This window comes from Aquarana catesbeiana, linkage group LG04 (assembly GCF_042186555.1).
Source record: "Aquarana catesbeiana isolate 2022-GZ linkage group LG04, ASM4218655v1, whole genome shotgun sequence".
NCBI lineage: Eukaryota > Metazoa > Chordata > Amphibia > Anura > Ranidae > Aquarana > Aquarana catesbeiana.
The window spans coordinates 242,412,512-242,433,509 of NC_133327.1; the positions used below are offsets into that span (position 1 = coordinate 242,412,512).

Genomic DNA, 20,998 nt, shown 5'->3' on the forward strand with positions numbered 1-20,998 from the left:
GTGTCTGCAGCAAGCGCGGATATAGGCGTGACACCCGCTATTATTGTCCCTCCTGTCCTGACAATCCTGGTCTATGCATTGGTGAATGTTTTGAACGCTACCATACACTAGTTGAGTATTAGCGTAGGGTACAGCATTGCACAGACTAGGCACACTTTCACGGGGTCTCCCAAGATGCCATCGCGTTTTGAGAGACCCGAACCTGGAACCGGTTACAGTTATAAAAGTTACAGTTACAAAAAAAAGTGTTAAAAAAAAAAAAAACACAAAAAAATATATTAAAAACAAAAAAACAAAAATAGTTGTCGTTTTATTGTTCTCTCTCTCTCTAGTCTCTCTCTATTGTTCTGCTCTTTTTTACTGTATTCTATTCTGCAATGTTTTCTTGTTATTATGTTTTATCATGTTTGCTTTTCAGGTATGTAATTTTTTATACTTTACTGTTTACTGTGTTTTATTGTTAACCATTTTTTTGTTTTCAGGTACGCCATTCAGCTGCAGCGCGGATTTATTTATCTTGACAGCAACAGCGTTTGCTCCCACGATATATATAAAGCTGTGACTCCAGCGGAGGTGATATATGTCGAAGCATGGGGGCAGCAGGGGTGGAGGAGCGATTTGCTCCTAACTTTTGGGGCGGATGCCCCAATGCTTCGGCATATATAAATGGAGCATTTATGCCCATCATTAGAAGTGGGTGGATGAAGGGAGGTATTCTAATGGTGGGCATACCCACCAATCAATCTCTTTTTTTCATGCAGCCCACAGGCTGCATGAAAAAAAAAGATTACAATATATGCCCAACAAGGACCAGCAACGTACTTGTATGTTTCTGGACTTTGAGTGGTTATACCAGAATGATGCCTGCAGGTTTAGGTATCATCTTGGTATCATTCTTTTCAGCCAGCGGTCGGCTTTCATGTAAAAGCAATTCTAGCGCCTAATTAGCCTCTAGTCTGCTTTTACAAGCAGTGGGAGGGAATGTCCCCCCCTCCGACCGTCTTCCATGTTTTTCTCTGGCTCTCCTGTCCCAAAAGGGAACCTGAGAATGCAGCCGGTGATTCCGCCAGCTGACCATAGAGCTGATCAGAGACCAGAATTACTCCAATCTTCTCTATGGCCTAAGAAATCGGAAGCTACAAGCATTTCATGACTTAGATTTCGCCGGATGTAAACAGCGCCATTGGGAAAGCATTTTATCACACTGATCTTGGTGTGGTCAGATGCTTTGAGGGCAGAGGAGAGATCTAGGGTCTAATAGACCCCATTTTTTTCAAAAAAGAGTACCTGTCACTACCTACTGCTATCATAGGGGATATTTACATTCCCTGACAGAACAATAAAAATGATTAAAAAAAAAAAAAAATTAAAGGAACAGTTTAAAAATAAGATAAAAAAGCAATAAAAAAAATAATAAAGAAAAAAAAAAAAAAAACCCTGTCCCCCCCTGCTCTCGCGCAAAGGCGAACGCAAGCGTTGGTCTGGCGTCAAATGTAAACAGCAATTGCACCATGCATGTGAGGTATCACCGCAAAGGTCAGATCGAGTAATTTTTGCAGTAGACCTCCTCTGTAATTCTAAAGTGGTAACCTGTATAGGCTTTTAAAGGCTTTTAAAAATGTATGTAGTTTGTCGCCATTGCACGTTTGTGCGCAATTTTAAAGTATGTCATGTTTGGTATCCATGTACTTGGCCTAAGATCATCTTTTTTATTTCATCAAACATTTGGGCAATATAGTGTGTTTTAGTGCATTAAAATTTTAAAAAGTGTGTTTTTTCCCCCAAAAATGCGTTTGAAAAATCGCTGCGCATATACTGTGTGGAAAAAAAATTAAACACCCACCATTTTAATCTGTAGGGCATTTGCTTTAAAAAAATATATAATGTTTGGGGGTTCAAAGTAATTTTCTTGCAAAAAAAAAAAAATTTTTCATGTAAACAAATAGTGTCAGAAAGGGCTTTGTCTTCAAGTGGTTAGAAGAGTGGGTGATGTGTGACATCAGCTTCTAAATGTTGTGCATAAAATGCCAGGACAGTTCAACCCCCCCAAATGACCCCATTTTGGAAAGTAGACACCCCAAGCTATTTGCTGAGAGCCATGTCGAGTCCATGGAATATTTTATATTGTGACACAAGTTGCGGAAAAAAGACAATTTTTTTTTTTTTTTTTGCACAAAGTTGTCACTAAATGATATATTGCTCAAACATGCCATGGGAATATGTGAAATTGCACCCCAAAATACATTCTGTTGCTTCTCCCGAGTACGGGGATACCACATGTGTGAGACTTTTTGGGAGCCTAGCCGCATACGGGACCCCAAAAACCAAGCACTGCCTTCAGGGTTTCTAAGGGTGTAAATTTTTGATTTCACTCCTCACTGCCTATCACAGTTTCGGAGGCCATGGAATGCCCAGATGGCACCCCCCCCCCCCCAAATGACCCCATTTTGGAAAGTAGACACCCCAAGCTATTTGCTGAGAGGTATGATGAGTATTTTGCAGACCTCGCTTTTTGTCACAAAGTTTTGAAAATTGAAAAAAGACAAAAAAAAATACATTTTTCTTTTCTTTCTTCATTTTCAAAGACAAATGAGAGCTGCAAAATACTCACCATGCTTCTCAGCAAATAGCTTGGGGTGTCTACTTTCCAAAATGGGGTCATTTGGGGGGTTTTGTGCCATCTTGGCATTTTATGGCCTTGGAAACTGTGATAGGTAGTGAGGAGTGAAAAAAAAAAAAAAAGTTTGTAATTTTCCCGCAACTTGTGGCAAAATATAAAATATTCCATGGACATGCCTCTCAGCAAATAGCTTGGGGTGTCTACTTTCCAAAATGGGGTCATTTGGGGGGGTTTGAACTGTCCTGGCATTTTATGGCCTTCAAAACTGTGATAGGTAGTGAGGAATGAAATAAAAAATTTACACCCTTAGTAATCCTGAAGGCGGTGCTTGGTTTTTGGGGCCCCGTACGCGGCTGGGCTTCCAAAAATTTCCACACATGTGGTATCCCCGTACTCAGGAGAAGCAGCTAAATGTATTTTGGGGTGCAATTCCACATATGCCCATGGCCTGTGTGAGCAATATATCATTTAGTGACAACTTTTGTTAATTTTTTTTTTTTTTTTGTCATTATTCAATCACTTGGGACAAAAAAAATAATATTCAATGGGCTCAACATGCCTCTCAGCAATTTCTTTGGGGTATCTACTTTCCAAAATGGGGTCATTTGGGGGGGGGGTTTGTACTGCCCTGCCATTTTAGCACCTCAAGAAATGAGATAGGCAGTCATAAACTAAAAGCTGTGTAAATTCCAGAAAATGTACCCTAGTTTGTAGACGCTATAACTTTTGCGCAAACCAATAAATATACGCTTATTGACATTTTTTTTACCAAAGACATGTGGCTGAATACATTTTGGACTAAATGTATGACTAAAATTGAGTTTATTGTATTTTTTTTATAACAAAAAGTAGAAAATATCGTTTTTTTTCAAAATTTTCGGTCTTTTTCCGTTTATAGCGCAAAAAATAAAAACTGCAGAGGTGATCAAATACCATCAAAAGAAAGCTCTATTTGTGGAAACAAAAGGACGCAAATTTTGTTTGGGTACAGCATTCCATGATCGCGCAATTAGCAGTTAAAGCGACGCAGTGCCAAATTGTAAAAAGTGCTCTGGTCAGGAAGGGGGTAAATCCTTCCGGGGCTGAAGTGGTTAAAGGCACCTGTTAATGAACTCTTAACCACTTCAGCCCCGGAAGATTTTACCCCCTAAATGACCAGGCCATTTTTTGTGATACGGCACTGCGTACTTTAACTGACAATTGCGCGGTCGTGCGACACTGTCCCCCCCAAAAATTATGTCCTTTTTTCCCCACAAATAGAGCTTTCTTTTGGTGGCATGTGATCACCTCTGCAGTTTTTATTTTTTGCGCTATAAACAAAAAAAGAGCGACAATTTTGAAAAAAAAAACTATTTTTTACTTTCTGCTATAATACATATCCAATAAAAAAAATGTAAAACATCGAATTTCTTATCAGTTTAGCCCAATATGTATTCCAGTACATATTTTTGGTAAAGAAATCCCAATAAGCGTATATTGATTGGTTTACGCAAAAGTTATAGCGTCTACAAATTAGGGGATATATTTATGGCATTTTTATTTATTTTTTTACTTGTAATGGCGGTGATCAGTGATTTTTAGCGGGACTGCGACATTGTGGCAGACAAATCAGACACCTAGCTGACACTTTTAACACTTTTTTGGGAACCAGTGACATTATTACGGTGAACAGTGCTAAAAATATGCACTGACAGTTAAAGTATTTAATCACCCTGTCCACCCACAAATTTAGATATAGATTTAGAAGTATATAGTATATCTTCAGTTACACTTTTTTTTTTTTTTTTTTTTTTAAATTACTTATGCCTGGTACACACTACAAGTTTTTTTTTCTTGTTCAACCTAGCAGGTTGAACGGAAAAAAACTGCCAGCTCTGGTCGGAGCCGCTGTACTAACCATCTGAAGTTAGTACAGCGATCTCCTCCCACTGAGCTGTTGTGTTCTGTTAGGGGGACGGTCCCCCACCCAGCCCCTGCATTTACCCCATCTAGGAGGCTGCTTTCCCCCCTGCGTCTCCTCCCGAGTCCTGGCGGTCGCTTCTCCTCCCAGCCAATCAGATCAGGAGTTAGGACTCCCATCCAATCGGGACTTAGGATCTGCTTCCTGATTGGTTGGGAGGAGAAACAGGAAGACATTAGTGAATATTAATTCACTAATGCCACACAACTGGATGTGCTTCTAAAAAAATAAATAAATCCCCATTGAAATCCATGCATTCAGCGCCCTGCATGTAGATTAGGGGGCGCCCCTAATGGACGGGCCGTCACTGCCGGACGATGTCTCCTGACATACGGGACTTAAGGGCCATTCTTACAGTTATTTGGGCCCATTTTCAGCTCCCTGAGCTGTTAAAGAGGAGTTCCACCCAAAAGTTGAACTTCCACTTTAAGTGACGGTGACCCCTTGACATGCCACATTTGGCATGTAATTTTTTTTTGGGGGGGGTAGATACCCTCTTTTTAGAGGCATCCAGCTCCCACTTCCTCCCGGGGCTCCGCAGCACCGGAAGGAAGTTCCCCTCTCCCCATCCCTCCCTGCAATCTTATGGGACACATCACGGGTCCCAGAAGATTGCCCGGACAATCACAGTGCGCAGCGCTGCTGCTTGTGGAGACCTTTTTCTTTCTCCATATGAACCCATATTTGGTGCGGTGAAAGCTGTATCCTGTGATAATTGCCTGCTAGCTGTGAAGGGGAATCCATCCATCCGTTGGAGATCAAAGTACCATTTACATCCATGGTTGCTCCAGATGGCACCCTTGGAACCTATTACCAGCGCTTCCCAGCAAGCACCTCTAGGATTGGTTGATCCATATGCCTGAATGACACTCCGCCGTATGGTGAGCGTGTCCACCCTGTCTGGTAAGTGCATTTACCCCTTCTATTCACGTGTGGATCCCGAGTACACGAAGACCATTCACTTGATTTTGAACATCACTTACATATGTTTTTTCCTCTTATCACCAGAAACATCATACTGTTTATGTTGATGAACTTTTATTATGGACACTGCCTCCAACAACTGGAGTATGTTGGTTCACTTTATCTGTTGTGCCGTTTAACCATTACCACGTTGAAGTGTTTGTTATTACACACAACATATATATACATGGAGTGTTAGCTCACCCCTTTTTTCATTTCACTTAGCGCTGCATTTATTTATTATAGTTATTACACTGGTGATGCTGGCTGCTATCATGTTCGTATAATTAAAATTTTTTTTTTTAGTAGCGCAACATTATTTAATTCTATCTTAATCAGTTTATCTGATAGTAACTCTTTTGCCAATTTCCAACATGGCGGCTCTGGTCTCTGTGGGTCCTCCATGTGGAAGTTTAGGTGTTTCCATCCACGACTCAGACCAAGGCTTGGTTTCCCTGCTTCCTTATATAGCGTGATGTGTCAGTGCATCGCCAATGACCCAAGACGACGTCATCTTATGACGAAACGCGCGTCAGGAGATTGGACGTGTATTCCTTGCAGTGGACAGGTGTTCGCTTTTGCCGGCCGGCTTTTATACCTTGATGTTTTTAAAATTATGTAAGTGCAATCTTTATCCATTAAACTTCATATTGTTATGATTTTACACTATGTGAGCCCCTCTTTATTTTGGGTAACTGATTGGCCTATTTCGGCGACTTGAATGATCGGTCATCCGTGGAGTTCGCTGTGGTCTGCCTATTCCTGATATCTTGAGGTGCTGTTGCTGAGTCTCTGGAAAAGATCCTGGCTGTGTTTTAATCTCAGGCTTTTAAAGCTGGCTTTCTGGTAAACTTGAAATCTATGTGGTGGAGGTGCACAAGTTTGCTCTGGTGTTATACAGGACCGCCCTGGTTCACTCTCTGGTAGTTTATGGACTGATTCAAGCTACATGGTGTTTCATGCCCATTTATTCCTCACTTATGTACTTATTTCTGGTCTTTTTTATATATTCACAATTTTGTTCATTTATTTATTTATGTGATTTCACATATTTGTTATAGCGCAGCTTTATTACTTCTTATTTTCTATTGGTGTGTATCTTCCTTTCTAGCTACTGCTTATTGTTAGATGATTTTGCTGATTAATTTATGTTAGCGCGGTATTTTCTACTACCATAGTGGGAAGGAGTACTTACCAGCTGTTATGCTGACTGTGTTGTGAAATGTTTCAGACTTTTTAATCACTTTGGACCAGCTTTTATTCTCAAGGAACAGCCAAATAGACAAAGACAACAGTTTGTTTGTTTTTCAGGCAGGAAATGTGAAGTTTGTCTTGATTTTGTCATTTATTTATTTATTTTTTTAACATTCAATTTTTTTATTTAGTTATCAGAACATAAAATAACAAATAAAGACATTAAGAAAAGTATAACAGGATTCACACTATTACAGTTACATAGTATAGCGAATGCATTGTTGATAAATACATTAAGTCAGTATAATAATTGTGAATAATCCTTCAAATTCATATCTTTTATTCAGTTTCTAGCTAGTAAACCTCCAAGAATAAACCTATTCACCCCTAGGGGAGCAAACTGTGAACAGGTCTATTCTAACTTGAATAAGCAAAAGAGAGAACAGGATGTCATCTAGTAAATCAATGTATTCTAGCGAGTCAAACTAATCAGGAAATTAAAGCAGCATAAGTCTCTACAAGGAATAAGTGATACCAACAGGCTACCTAGTGGTAGTTAAGACTGAGCGTACAAGTCTTTTAGTACTGTAGATGCTTTAAGATGTATGATCCATACATACCAGTGCTTCTTAAAGTGAATTACTTTATAATTTTTAAGTGCTAACAGTAATTCATAGTACGCCTGGGTGTTGACTCTAAGAATGACATCACACAGGTTAGGGGCCTCAGTTGATTTCCACATTTTCGTTATGGTAAGTCTAGCCGCTATAAGAATATTTGCCACTAATATTCTGTATTGAAATGGGAAAGTGTCAAGGTTGATACCTAGAAGAGCCATAGCAGGTGATAGTTTTATCAAGTTGCCTGTGAGAGAGGCAATAAAAGTGGATATCGAGTTCCAGAAACTGGTCAGATTTTTACAACTCCATAAAATGTGGAATAAGGAACTGATTTTGTCATTTATTGAACAGATGCCAGTTGAGATGCTGGCAAATTGCCCTTGTAGACAGCCCTAACTGCTCTGCATACCCTTCAGTTTAACCATGCTATTCACAAACATGCACTTATGGACTTATCTAGAGAAGTCTCACCAAATTACAGCTGTGGCATGTTTGGCCGAGAGGTGCTAGTACCACCAATGGAAACTATATCCTTTAAATAGTATAGTATATTTGTTTGGTATATACAGTATGTGTGTTGGATCAGCTTAATGTGAATAATTTTATCAATGAGTGGTGATTAAAAAAAAACATGATTTATTTTTAAAATGTTTAAAAACCTTGTTTCTTTGTTATTTGGACACCCGGATGTGCTCTTTATACATGTAGGCCAATGACTGTGCTTTTCTACTCTTCTGTGTCAAATCAGGTCTGTGGCGGGTCAGGTCTCAACTAACATTAGACCCCTTCATAAAGCCCCATACACAGGGGGAGAACGTCAAGAGACCGGTTAAAAAAAAAAATGTCCGACCTTTGGCCCCTGTGTATGTCGGTCTGTCCAACAGAAGCTGGCTGTTTGGCCGGCTTCTGTCGGAGGTGCATGCTGGAAAACCAGCATCCAACTGGCTCCCGATCAGCGCTCCTTGCCAATGGCAGAGAGCACTGATCGGAGTGTTCTGGTGGGGGGGGGGGTCATGCGTCCCCTTATCAGAACACAACAGCTCAGCGGGGGAGATCGCTGGACTAACCTTGCATGGTTAGTACAGCAGCTCCCGGCCGGGGCTGTCAGTTTTTTTCTTGCAACCCAACTCTCCCCCCCCCCGATCATGCATTGAGAAAGCCTGTAATGTTTTATGAAGGTGGAGTAGCTTGATCACATTACTGCTCGACAGATCTGCTCTAGTGTGGCCCCATGGGGGGGGGGTTGGAAAAGGGCATACTTTATTTAAGACCTTGCGGGATTTCACAATCGCCTGCTTAACCCAGCAGGGGACCATATTCTTTGAGATATGCAGCCCTATCCGGTTACTGGAATGCAAAATAAATAGGGCATTCGTTTTCCTAATGCCCCTGGTTACCTTTATATACTGCAAGACACAAGCCCTCACATCAAGATGGTGAAACTCTTCCTCTTTTGGATTTGCTGGAGACGCACAGAAAAGGAGGGCAGGATGATTTCCTGCGACCTGTGGAACTTTGAAGACATCTTTGACAAGAACCCTGGATCAGTGCACATCACTAATCTATCCTCAAAGATTTGCAGGTACGGCTCTTTAATTGAGAGAGCTTGCAGATCACTAATGTGCCCGGCTGTAGAGATAGCCACCAGAAAGGCCGTTTTGAGAGTAAACCACTTATCTCCTGAGGTTGACCACTTAATCCATTCCTGCAACACGACCAACAGGTCCCATTTGGGCAAAATCCTGAAAGGCACAGGCCTAACCCTGGACAACCCTTTAAAGAACCTACTAACTAGTGGATCTGTCACCAACAGTTGCTCAAAAAAAAAAAAAAAAATGGATAAGGCTGCCACTTGTACCTTTAGCGTACTAATGGCTAAACCCTGGTCTGCTCCATCCTGTAAAAACTCCAGGATTAGTGGAATACTCTACTCATTGCCACCTTCTTTGTGTCTAACCAAGAAGAAAAAGTTTTCCATAACTTAAAATAAATGGACTGTGTAACTTTCTTTCTACTAGACTGAATCATGCTCACGACCCTATTCAAAAGCCCCTTCGACTTCTGGATGCTCTCTTCAGATACCAGCCGGCCAGCTTTAATTTTTTTAATTTTCGTAAAACATACTGGGCCCTGGGATAGTAAATCCTCCCTCTGTGGAAACATGAAGGGGGAGAGGGGGAAGAGATTCCTTCGAAAGGTGAAACAGAGTGGAAAACCACACTCTCTTTGGCCATGAGAAACATCAAGGTGTTCTCTTGAGCAAATTTCCTTAACCAATTACCAACCAGGCAATTGCCAATGGCATGGCTGAGCGAAGCGTCGTTACCTTAAGTCACTTCGCCTTTTGGCCACTAGGGGAGCCTGCGGCTCGCCGCCGGAGCCAATGCGAGTGCATGACTCATGAAAAGGTTAGCCACTGACGGGGCATACTTAGCCCCGTCAGTGGCTAACCTTTTCATGAGTCATTGGGAAAAGTGTTTACTATGCCAGAAAAAATTGTGACTCATGCCCAAATCAAGGGCATGAACAAGAAAATCTTTTTGTTTATTTTTCATTTTAGTCTTGTTCAGAGCCCATACCATAGCTTCAATAGCATGTTTTTGCTGAATGTTGGTGTACAAAGAATTGACATCAATACTTACCAAAAGATGGCCCTCATCCACCTCCACATGCTGTAACAGTTCCATAAGATTTTTACTATCTTTGAGGTAGGCTGGACAACTCCGTGCCAACAGCTGAAGGAAGTGGTCCAAATATTCACCAGTTCTGGCAAACGGAGACTCCACCCCACTTACAATGGGTCTGCCTGGTGGTTTGGCAGGATTCTTATGGATTTTGGGTAATTGGTAGATAACTGGTACACGCGGAGCATCTGGCACCAGATATCTTGCCTCCTTCTTAGTGACAATACCTTCATCCTGAGCACTCTTAACCAGACGTTTCATCTTAGCTTTAAACTTATTGGTTGGGTTACCCCCCAACTTTTCATAAGTTTCAGCATCATGAACTAGTCTGTTGAGTAGTCAGATTTATTGAGAATGACAAGACCCCCCCCCCCTTTATTTGCACTTCTAATGACAATCTGTTTCTTTTTCTCCAGTAATTTGATACCCCTTTCTATATCTGTTTTCCGCCTACTAGGTTTAATGGATAAATCCTCTAGGCCAGTGGTCATCAACCCTGTCCTCAGGGCCCACTTACAGGCCAGGTTTGCAAAATAACTGAAATACATCACACGTGATATAATTTGCTGCTCAGTGATTGCAGTATTCTAGTCTGCATCTCTCCAAGGTAATACATAAAACCTGGGCTGTTAGTGGGCCCTGAGGACAGGGTTGATGACCACTGCTCTAGGTCATGTTGGACCAGGGATTTAAAAACCTCCAAAAATGGCTATTGGGATTTCTAGGATTAAAAACTGAGTTATTCCTCAAATTAGTGTGGCTGTAATCCGATGCTTCCTGTCCTGTATGAGGTGTGACTTTACTGTAATGTTTCTTGATATTTACTTTCCGCATAAATTTCTGAAAATCAATAAAAAATATCAAATTTGTTCAGATCCTTATCCGTGGCAAATTTGAGACTCAACTTTAAAACTTTCAACTCATCCAAAGTAAAGGTGGCATCACTTAAATAAAAAATGCCCTGCATTAGGTCTCTATCTTTCTTTTTCCTTTTACCTCCTCTGCAACCTCTCCGTGTGCTACGCTTGGTTCTCCTTGGAGTCCGGGCGATGCCATGGAATGCCAAGGTTTCCACTCCCCTCCTCCATTCACCTAAGGATGTTGGCCCCTCCCCCTCCCTCTGGGATTTGTGGACCCTCTCCCCCTGCCCGGGGGTCCACCATATCCCCTTTTCTGAAAATCCCCCCTATAATTGGCGCCGGGGTGTCCTCTTTGTGATCTCAGAGGTAGACCACCTCTGGATTGAGGCGGGGCCCAATTAGGGCTATTCCAACCTCGGTTTCTACCATAATATTGCTGATCATAGGTGTCAGAAACATGATACTCTTCCTGTTGTAGGGGTTCATATCGGTTATATGTGGGCACACTATAAGAATTATAATAAACCTGAGGTCTGGTGTTACCAATACCCTGGTGAACCTGTTGAGTTGGCCCATTGTGAGGGGTATAAGGTGTTACAGGGACAGTGACCGTGTCATCCGTTGAAGTCAGAGGTGTGGCCTCTTCAGTCAACATGGCATCCTGCCATTTGAAAACCTTATTAGCTTTATAATCATTAGTGTCCCTCACATAGTTTTTCATCTTTTTCTTCTGGGTTTCTTTGTCGACTTTAACTACGAAATCCTGTAAATTTTTCATTTTTTCTTTAAATTCTGCTGACCCTTCAAACGGTGCTAATTTAGCCTTGACAGCATTAATATTAGCCTCTAGATTTTTTAATTTCTTATCTTTGTGTGAAATCAAAAGTTCTAGTAGTTTCTTTTCAGTGAGATTGAAAAAAGAAAACCATTCGTCTTCTAGTTTCTTTCCAATCATGCCATCATTGGGAGCTAGGTCCCATCTTAGTCTCCTGGGGGTGATGCCGTCCTTGACATATTGAGTCAAAGTGAAGACATCCCACCAGGTCCTAATTTGCATATCTAGAGCATTTTTGAGAACCTTGAAATCGTGGCTAAGATCAGAGCTGACATTGATGAATGAGAAAAATTCATCCGCATTGATAACTCTATTAGTGACAAAATTACATATATCCATAGCTGCTAAGTGCACTCAAAAAAAGAGAAAAAATTGAAAAAAATATATACTAAATATATATATATACTTGCGCTAATGGAGTGACAGAAAAAAATCTGTGAAATGAAAAAATTGCAGCTGCTATACACAAAGTGCTAATCACTTGAGAAACATGAAAAAAATATAAATATAGCGCTTGCAAACACAATATATGGATGTGAATAAAATATAAATAATAAAACAAAACAAAGTCCAAAGCAAGTGACTAAAGGTGCTCCAATCCAAAGTGAAGGGAAGAAAGGTACTTCAGAAGATTCACAACACCCCCTCATGTATCCCCACTCACCAGATCAACACAACCCCCAGCTTTTCAGTCTGGTGAGTCACTTAGGCTTGGTATGGATGTCTTTGAGATGGTGAATAAGAAGTCAGGTCATTAGATCCAGGGTTCCTTGGTGAAGAGTTTCAGCCAGACAAACACATGCCCAGAAGTAAAAAAATGGAACTAATAGTGAAGTACCATCGTCCCTCCCTGTTTGTCCACATAGGAGAATGCTACCACACCGTCGGAAAGGATCTGGATGTGGTGACCCCTTATCTCCTTGGCAAAAACACCCTCAGGGCTTCCCAAATGGCTTTTAATTCTCTCCAATTGGCCGACCTTTGATATGCCTCCCTGGATGAGGACCCCATGGCCAATTTGTACTCCATATGAGCTTCCCATCCCCAGGCACTTGCGTTGGTTGTGATTCGCATCGACAGTGGGAAAGACCTGAGAAGGCCCTGAGAAAGGATTTCCTCATCCCTCTACCACCAAAGGGACCTTTCGGTGCTTTGAGATAAACAGAAGCACTTGTCCAAGGCTTGCTGGCTTCCATCCCAATTTTTTTAGAATATCGGCCTGGAGACATCTGAAATGGGCCCTCACCCAGGGCACCGCCGGGATTGTTGCCGCCAACAGGCCCAAACCTGACATGGCTGTTCTGATGGAAAGCGGACGGTTGCCCTGATGGAAAGCAGCCGTTTCCACTACCTACTAAAACTTTTCCTCTGTGAGGTACACTTTCTGCATTATGGAATTCACCCTGTATCCAAAACACAGATCTTGAGCAGGGGTCAGATTCGATTTTTCCCTGTTTATGAGCCACCCCAGGTTTTCTAGGAAAGGCACTGCCATTCTCTACCTTTGCAATGGGAGCATACTGGGGGTATAGAATAAAAGGTCATTCCGTACGGGACGACGGAGAATCCTTTCAACCTTTGTGAATGTGCCTTATGAGAGGCTGCTGCTTTTGCAGAGAGTTTAACGGACTTGACCGATACGTCTGCCATATATCCTGCGGCTTTCTGCAATGTAGGGAGTAAGTCTAGAATTTCTTTCCACGAGGTCCCCCCCCCCCTCTAGATGGGTCTGCAATTGGTCTAACTGGACCTCCAGGTTGTGCGCCACTACCATGGTAGCCATCGCTGGCTTAAAGTTGGTCATTACCACTTTCCATGACCGCTTAAGCACGACCTCAATTTTTTTTATCTATGGGCTCTCTTAAGACCCCCATGTCTTCGAACGCGAGGTCTGTTGATTTTGAGACTAGGGAGAGAGGCCTGTCTAGTTTAGGAACCTTATTCCATGAGCAAGATGGATCCTCACTAAAAAGGAAACCTGCTCAGAAAATATATTTTCTTCTCAGGAGAATAAAGGAAAATCCTGCCCTTATCTTCCTTCAATGTCTGGTACATTTGATCATACAGAGACAGGGAAACATGTTCCTCCTTGATCTGCAGCGTTTTGTAAATCACGCCTAACAAGGCATCTAACTCCTCAAGTGAGAGCTTATATCTCTGCTATTTTGATCCCTTATACAGAGCCTTCTTGGATGAAGCAGCCTCACTCAACTCCTCCAAGGATTCTGGATCCTCTTCTCCTGTTTCGTCACCCTCCTCTGGGGCAGAAACAGGGGGTACTTCTGCTGGCTGGTGCCAGGCTTTAAGGCCTGAAAGCATACATTTAATTGCAGATATTTTTTTCTTACGTCTGAAATCAAATCCTTGCAGACCCCCGATTCTTTGCATACTGGTTTGTCGATACATGACCTGCAAAGCAGCTTGTTCCAGTCCTCTTTAAACTTTACAGAACAGGACGGGCATCTATTCCTCCTCCCTGACTTTCCCGGGTCTTTGGGATAAACTTGTACAAAAACAAGATGAGCCAAACACAAAAACCCCGTCAGTGTTCCCTGTTCCATCAAGGGTACATCATCACAAAATCACCCCTGTACTGTACCCCAGCCTGAACCTCTGTGGACTTCACGGCTCCATCACATCGGTCAAAACCATTAACAAAAAGGGAGGGAGCCTGAGCATAACCGCTCCCAGGGGAACTCCTTCTCCCCCTCCCAGCCTGATAGGATCAAACCCCTGTTGTCTTCCTACCTGGGCCAGCACCACTGCCACATGGTTCAGCTGCCGTTTCTGGGACCGCATGCTGCTCCTCTTCCTGCAGCATCTCGACTCCCACCAGTTTTTCCCCATTGTGGCTGGTGTTTGAAATATCTGCCGATGGTTCCGGCGTCCATGCTCTCTGCAGGACCCGGAAGTGATGTTCCGGAAGCCCCCACCCCTCCTCCTGCGCTCCACAGGCTGGAACTTATCGCCAGTGCCCACCTATAGCCTACTCTCACTGTCCCAGCACCTGTGTGCTTCCAGTTTGGTAGAGGCGATCACTTACCCCTGCCGAGAGCCCTTCAGCGAACGTACATACCCACCCTGGGCTGTAGGAAAGGGTGCCGGAATGCAGCCTCTCGTCACTGCTCCACCAGGGAGCCCAGGGCCTTGTCGACCTCTCCTGCAACCACAGGTAACTGCCTCCCCCCCAAACAGTATCCCTCATTCCGAGGAGAGGAGTTAAGTGACTACACAACCTCCTTCTCCGGTGAAGGGAGCATAAAATACTGAAGAGTGGGGATGCCAGGCCTCCCTTTAAAGGGCTTCCTGGAATTTGTGTGTTTCCTGCCTCTGGAGATTGTGCCTGTCTCTCCTGTGCTGTCCTGGACAGACAACTGGAGAAAGTAAATTTTTTTTCTACACTCTGATAGACATAATTCTCTCAAAGGGCCCACTTCTTGCAAGTTTCCCACCCATTGGAGCCTTACAGATATCCTGTGCTAGTAACTAAACTAGGAGGCAGCAACTCGCAGTGAAAGCTTACTACAATATGATCAATTTTGTTTGAACTACTCGTTACATTTTTTTATTTCATCATGGCCCTTATATGCAAACATGCTGGGTTCTAACAGTAAAGCTCAGCACTGTCAATATGCTTGTTGGCAGTCTGTATATAACTGACTAGCCAGTCATCTGTTATTCAGGTCAGATTTATTTTAAATAAAGCAGTGTTTCACTAGTAGCAGAGCTTCCAGATGCCGTCATCACGTACGATGCGTGTCATACAGCTTATTTGAGTATATGGAAGTGTTCTACATGTGCGTCATGCTTGTACTCTTTGCTTAGAGGTTCAACTTTCTGGTAAACCTTTGATCTAAACGTAGTGGTGTTTGTTGCTCATCATTCACAGAAGTCTCACTCATGTTGCAGAATTTTTGGTGAAGCAGAATGATGAAGTTTGGCATTTGCCACTTTTTTGAAACCACTTTCCTCCAGTTCTGGGAGGTTGTCTATGGACTTCCTCCCAGAACCCCACTTTCCGCACGTCGACTGTGGCACTCTGAAAGCTGTGTCCATTGGACACAGCCGATCAAAGATTGTGGTAAAGAGTCAATCACAGGGGGGCTTTACCATGTGATCAGCTTCGTCCAATCACAGCAAATCACATGAAAACAGACTTGCCAGTTATCAGGAGTCCTTTCTTCACATGTTGTGTCTGTGTGAGGAAAGGAGTGCCGATAACCAGCAAGGCTGTAGGTACATTATTTTACACTGATCATCAGTGCCCTGATTATCAATGAAGCCTCATTAGCGAAGTAGAAAAAATTTCTTATACTGTATTATTATTTTATAACTGAAACTAGGAAAAAAAAATTCCCGAATTTTCGGTCTTTTTTCCATTTGTTGGAAAAGAACAAAATCCCCTTGTGGTGGACTTTAAAGGCACGAGAACTTTTGAGAAAGTATTTTTCGAGTTTCAAATATTTATTAAATGTAGTATGTACAAAACATGTATAAAAAACGTATAGTATATTGGAACATATTTACAATGCTGTCACCATAACATGATAGTACAAACTGTAAAATAGTAATTCTTGCACCCGACGCGTTTCAGAGTACATGTGTGTCTTCTTCAGGGAATAATTAAGCAAGAATACTTTATGTTCTAGAATAGAATGTTTAAGAAAAATAAATAAATATACAAATATACAGCATTCCAGCAATGTTCATAGATGTACCATGACAATAGACAGGACTGGTAGGATTTCACTTACATGTATTGGGATGGCAGGCAGCCCTTTCAAAATGTTCTAATTAAAAACATATGAGTGCAAAAAATGCTCCCGATTTCTTAAGAAATCCAACAGAGGTGGCGTGCCTCTGGGAGGGGTGCCGATGTTGGGCCCAGCCCAGAGTGCTGACCCAGCTCCCCCACAACACACACCCCGGGAGGGTCAGACCAGAGGACCCACTGAGGCCAAAAGAGGAAAAAGACCCTGTAAGTATGAAATAGAGTCTATAAATATACAATTTTAAATGATTTTTAGAAAAGTAAAAAATATTAAATAAATGTATTTGGAAATAGAATTGTATATATAAGTTTTAATTATTTATATTATATTCCACATAAATTGTTTATTAACCACCTCAATACTGGGCATTTTCGCCCCCTTCCTGCCCAAGCCATTTTTCAGCTTTCAGCACTGTCGCACTTTGAATGACAATTGCGCGGTCATACAACACTGTACCCAAATGATATTGTTATTGTTTTTTCCCCACAAATAGAGCTTTCTTTTAGTGGTATTTGATCACCTCTGCGTTTTTTATTTTTTGCGCTATAAACAAAAGAAGAGTGACAAGTTTAAAAAAAAACACAATAATTTTGACCTTTTGCGATAATAAATATCCAATTTTTTTTTCTTTAAAACAAATTTTTTCTCAGTTTAGGCCGATATGTATTCTTGTACATATTTTTGGTTAAAAAAAAATCGCAATAAGCATATATAGATTGGTTTGCGCAAAAGTTATAGCGTCTACAAAATAGGGGATAGTTTTATAACATTTTTAAAAAATTTTTACTGGTAATGGCGGCGATCTGCGATTTTTATCGTGACTGCGATATTGCGGCGGACACATCGGACACTTTTGACACATATTTGGGACCATTCACATTTATACAGCGATCCGTGCTATAAAAATGCATTGATTACTGTATAAATGTGACAGGCAGTGAAGGGGTTAACACTAGGTGGTGATCGAGGGGTTAACTGTGTTGCTAGGGAGTGATTCTAACTGTAGGGGGCGGGGACTCACTAGGGGAGGAGACCGATCGGTGTTCCGCTGTACTGGGAACACATCATCGGTCTCCTCTCCTCTGACAGGACCGTGGATCTGTGTGTTTACACACACAGATCCATGGTCCTGCTGTGTTACCGGTAATCGCGGGTGCCCAGCGGACATCGCGGCCGCCGGGCACGCGCACCGGGTGCCTAGTGACACGGCGGGCGCGCGCGATCGCCGGCGCGGCGCGCACGCGCCCCCTGGTGGCCTAAGAAAGCGAGGACGTCATATGACGTCCGCCCGCAACGAGAGCTGCGCCGCCTGGCCGTCAATTGACGGCCGGCGGTCGGGAAGCAGTTAAATACCTGCAGATGGTACGTGAAAACACATGAATGTGCAGAGGGGTTTGTTGTAGAAGGCACATTCACCACAACAAAAAAAAATAAATAAAGTTAGATTTGATAGTGTAGGGGATATTAAAGAGGCAGCTTTTCCAGTAAGTTTCTTTTTTCCACACATGGTAGCGCAGGAATAATTATACATTTTTGCAAAGTTAGATTTGAATTTTTTTTTTTAGTAAATATATTTAACCAAAAAACATCCTATCATGTTATGTGAGCATTAAGTGAATTAGAATTGTTGAGTTCATTCTTATTGTATGTATTTAGTGTTTTTAAATATTTTGTTATAGCAGAATGTCTGTTTACTACAAGCTCACAGTCTAAGACAGAAGGTTTTTAAAAAATAAATATAAATAGTTAGAGAAGAGGCATATGTAATCCTAAATGCAGGGGGATCCGTGTGCAACAAGCACACAGGCTACATCGTATCCATCAAATACACAACACCTAATCCAAGTGTGGGTGATCAAAATGCAGATTATCTATAGGGTAGAAAGCCACAGTTCACACCTGTTTGATTTTTGACCGTTCGCACCAGCATCCAGCCATGGACTGACGTGGATGCCAGAGAGAGCGGCCATAGGAGTATATATGTCACTCCCATCCCAATCGTCCGGAATCAGAACAGCTGATTCGGCCAGAGAGGGGGTGGGGAAGAAGGGCAGGGTCTATTTCTGGAGGCCCCCCGAGCCGTGGAGGCCAGAACCAGGTCAAAAGGATGGAATGTTGGATTTCTAAGAAACAAGAAAAAGAAGAGACGGCATACAATAAGAGAAACTGTTCAATATTAACCACTTGCCGACCGCCTAACACGGATATACTGCGGCAGAATGGCATGGGCAGGCAAAATCACGTACCTGGCAAGTGATCTGCCTCCCACGGGCTGGGGGCGCATCGCGCCCCCCCTGGTGCCCGAGGCGGTCGGCTTCGTTAGGGGAGCGATCCAGGCTGAGGGGGAGACCACTCATTCGTGGCCACCCCCTCGCGATGTATAGTGAACAGTGGCAGAGGAAGTGATGTCATCGCTCCTCGGGTCGGTATTTTCTGTTCCGGCGCCGAGGAGAGAAGACATCGATGTGAGTGCACAACACTACACACACAGTAAAACACACCAGGGACACATTTCACCCCCCAATCACCCCCCCCCCCCCCGTCACAGTGACACCAAGCAGTTTTTTGGGGTTTTTTTTCTGTTCACTGCATTGGTGTCAGTTTGTGACAGTGTGGTAGGGCAGTTAGGGTTAGTCCCCTTTAGGTCTAGGGTACCCCCCTAATAAAGTTTTAACCCCTTGATCACCCCCCGTCGCCAGTGTCACTAATCGATCGTTTTTCTGATCGCTGTATTAGTGTCACTGGTGACGCTAGTTGGGGAGGTAAATATATAGGTTTGCTGTCAGCGTTTTATAGTGTCAGGGACCCCTATATACTACCTAATAAAAGTTTTAACCCCTTGATTGCCCCCTAGTTAACCCTTTCACCAGTGATCACCGTATAAGTGTTACGGGTGACGCTGGTTAGTTAGTTTATTTTTTATAGTGTCAGGGCACCCGCCGTTTATTACCCCAATAAAGGTTTAGCCCCCTGATCGCCTGGCGGTGATATAAGTTAGGTTTTAGATTGGGTCTGCGTCGCCCCAGGCAGCGTCAGGTTATTGCCCGTAGCACTAACACCTATGCACGCACCGTACACCTCCCTTAGTGGTATAGTATCTGAATGGATCAATATCTGATCCGATCAGATCTATACTAGCGTCCCCAGCAGTTTAGGGTTCCCAAAAATGCAGTGTTAGCGGGATCAGCCCAGATACCTGCTAGCACCTGCGTTTTGCCCCTTCGCCCGGCCCAGCCCACCCAAGTGCAGTATCGATCGATCACTGTCACTTACAAAACACTAAACGCATAACTGCAGCGTTCGCAGAGTCAGGCCTGATCCCTGCGATCGCTAAGTTTTTTGGTAGCATTTTGGTGAACTGGCAAGCACCAGCCCCAGGCAGCGTCAGGTTAGTGCCAGTAGCGCTAACACCCACGCACGCACCGTACACCTCCCTTAGTGGTATAGTATCAGATCTATACTAGCATCCCCAGCAGTTTAGGGTTCCCAAAAACGCAGTGTTAGCATGAACAGCCCAGATACCTGCTAGCACCTGCGTTTTGCCCCTCCACCCAGCCCAGCCCACCCAAGTGCAGTATCGATCGATCACTGTCACTTACTAAACGCATAACTGCAGCGTTCGCAGATTCAGGCCTGATCCCTGCTATCGCTAACAGTTTTTTTGGTAGCGTTTTGGTGAACTGGCAAGCACCAGCGGCCTAGTACACCCCGGTCGTAGTCAAACCAGCACTGCCGTAACACTTGGTGACGTGGCGAGTCCCATAAGTGCAGTTGAAGCTGGTGAGGTGGCAAGCACAAGTAGTGTCCCGTTGCCACCAAGAAGAAAACAAACACAGCCCGTCGTGCCCATAATGCCCTTCCTGCTGCATCCACCATTCCTAATTGGGAACCCACCACTTCTGCAGCACCCATACTTCCCCCATTCACATCCCCAACCAAATGCAGTTGGCTGCATAAGAGGCATTTTCTTTATGTCCTCCCGAGTACCCCTACCCAACGAACCCCCCCCCCCCCCCCCCAAAAGATGTCGTGTCTGCAGCAAGCGCGGATATAGGCGTGACACCCGCTATTATTGTCCCTCCTGTCCTGACAATCCTGGTCTTTGCATTGGTGAATGTTTTGAACGCTACCATACACTAGTTGAGTATTAGCGTAGGGTACAGCATTGCACAGACTAGGTACACTTTCACAGGGTCTCCCAAGATGCCATTGCATTTTGAGAGACCCGAACCTGGAATCGGTTACAGTTAAAAGTTACAGTTACAAAAAAAAAAAGTGTAAAAAAAAATATATATAACATAACAAAAACAAAAATAGTTGTCGTTTTATTGTTCTCGCTCTCTCTATTCTCTCTCTATTGTTCTGCTCTTTTTTACTGTATTCTATTCTGCAATGTTTTCTTGTTATTATGTTTTATCATGTTTGCTTTTCAGGTATGCAATTTTTTATACTTTACTGTGTTTTATTGTTAACCATTTTTTTGTTTTCAG

At 42.9% G+C, this 20,998-nt stretch overlaps 1 long non-coding RNA gene across 1 annotated transcript; it reads right to left on the minus strand.

Moving 5' to 3' along the window:
- Positions 1-16,181: 16,181 nt before the first annotated feature.
- Positions 16,182-20,514, minus strand: LOC141139814 (uncharacterized). Its single transcript, XR_012243814.1, has 2 exons — positions 16,491-20,514; positions 16,182-16,381 (listed from the first exon to the last, which is right to left on the minus strand). It is a non-coding gene; the product is annotated as an uncharacterized lncRNA (long non-coding RNA).
- Positions 20,515-20,998: the final 484 nt, after the last annotated feature.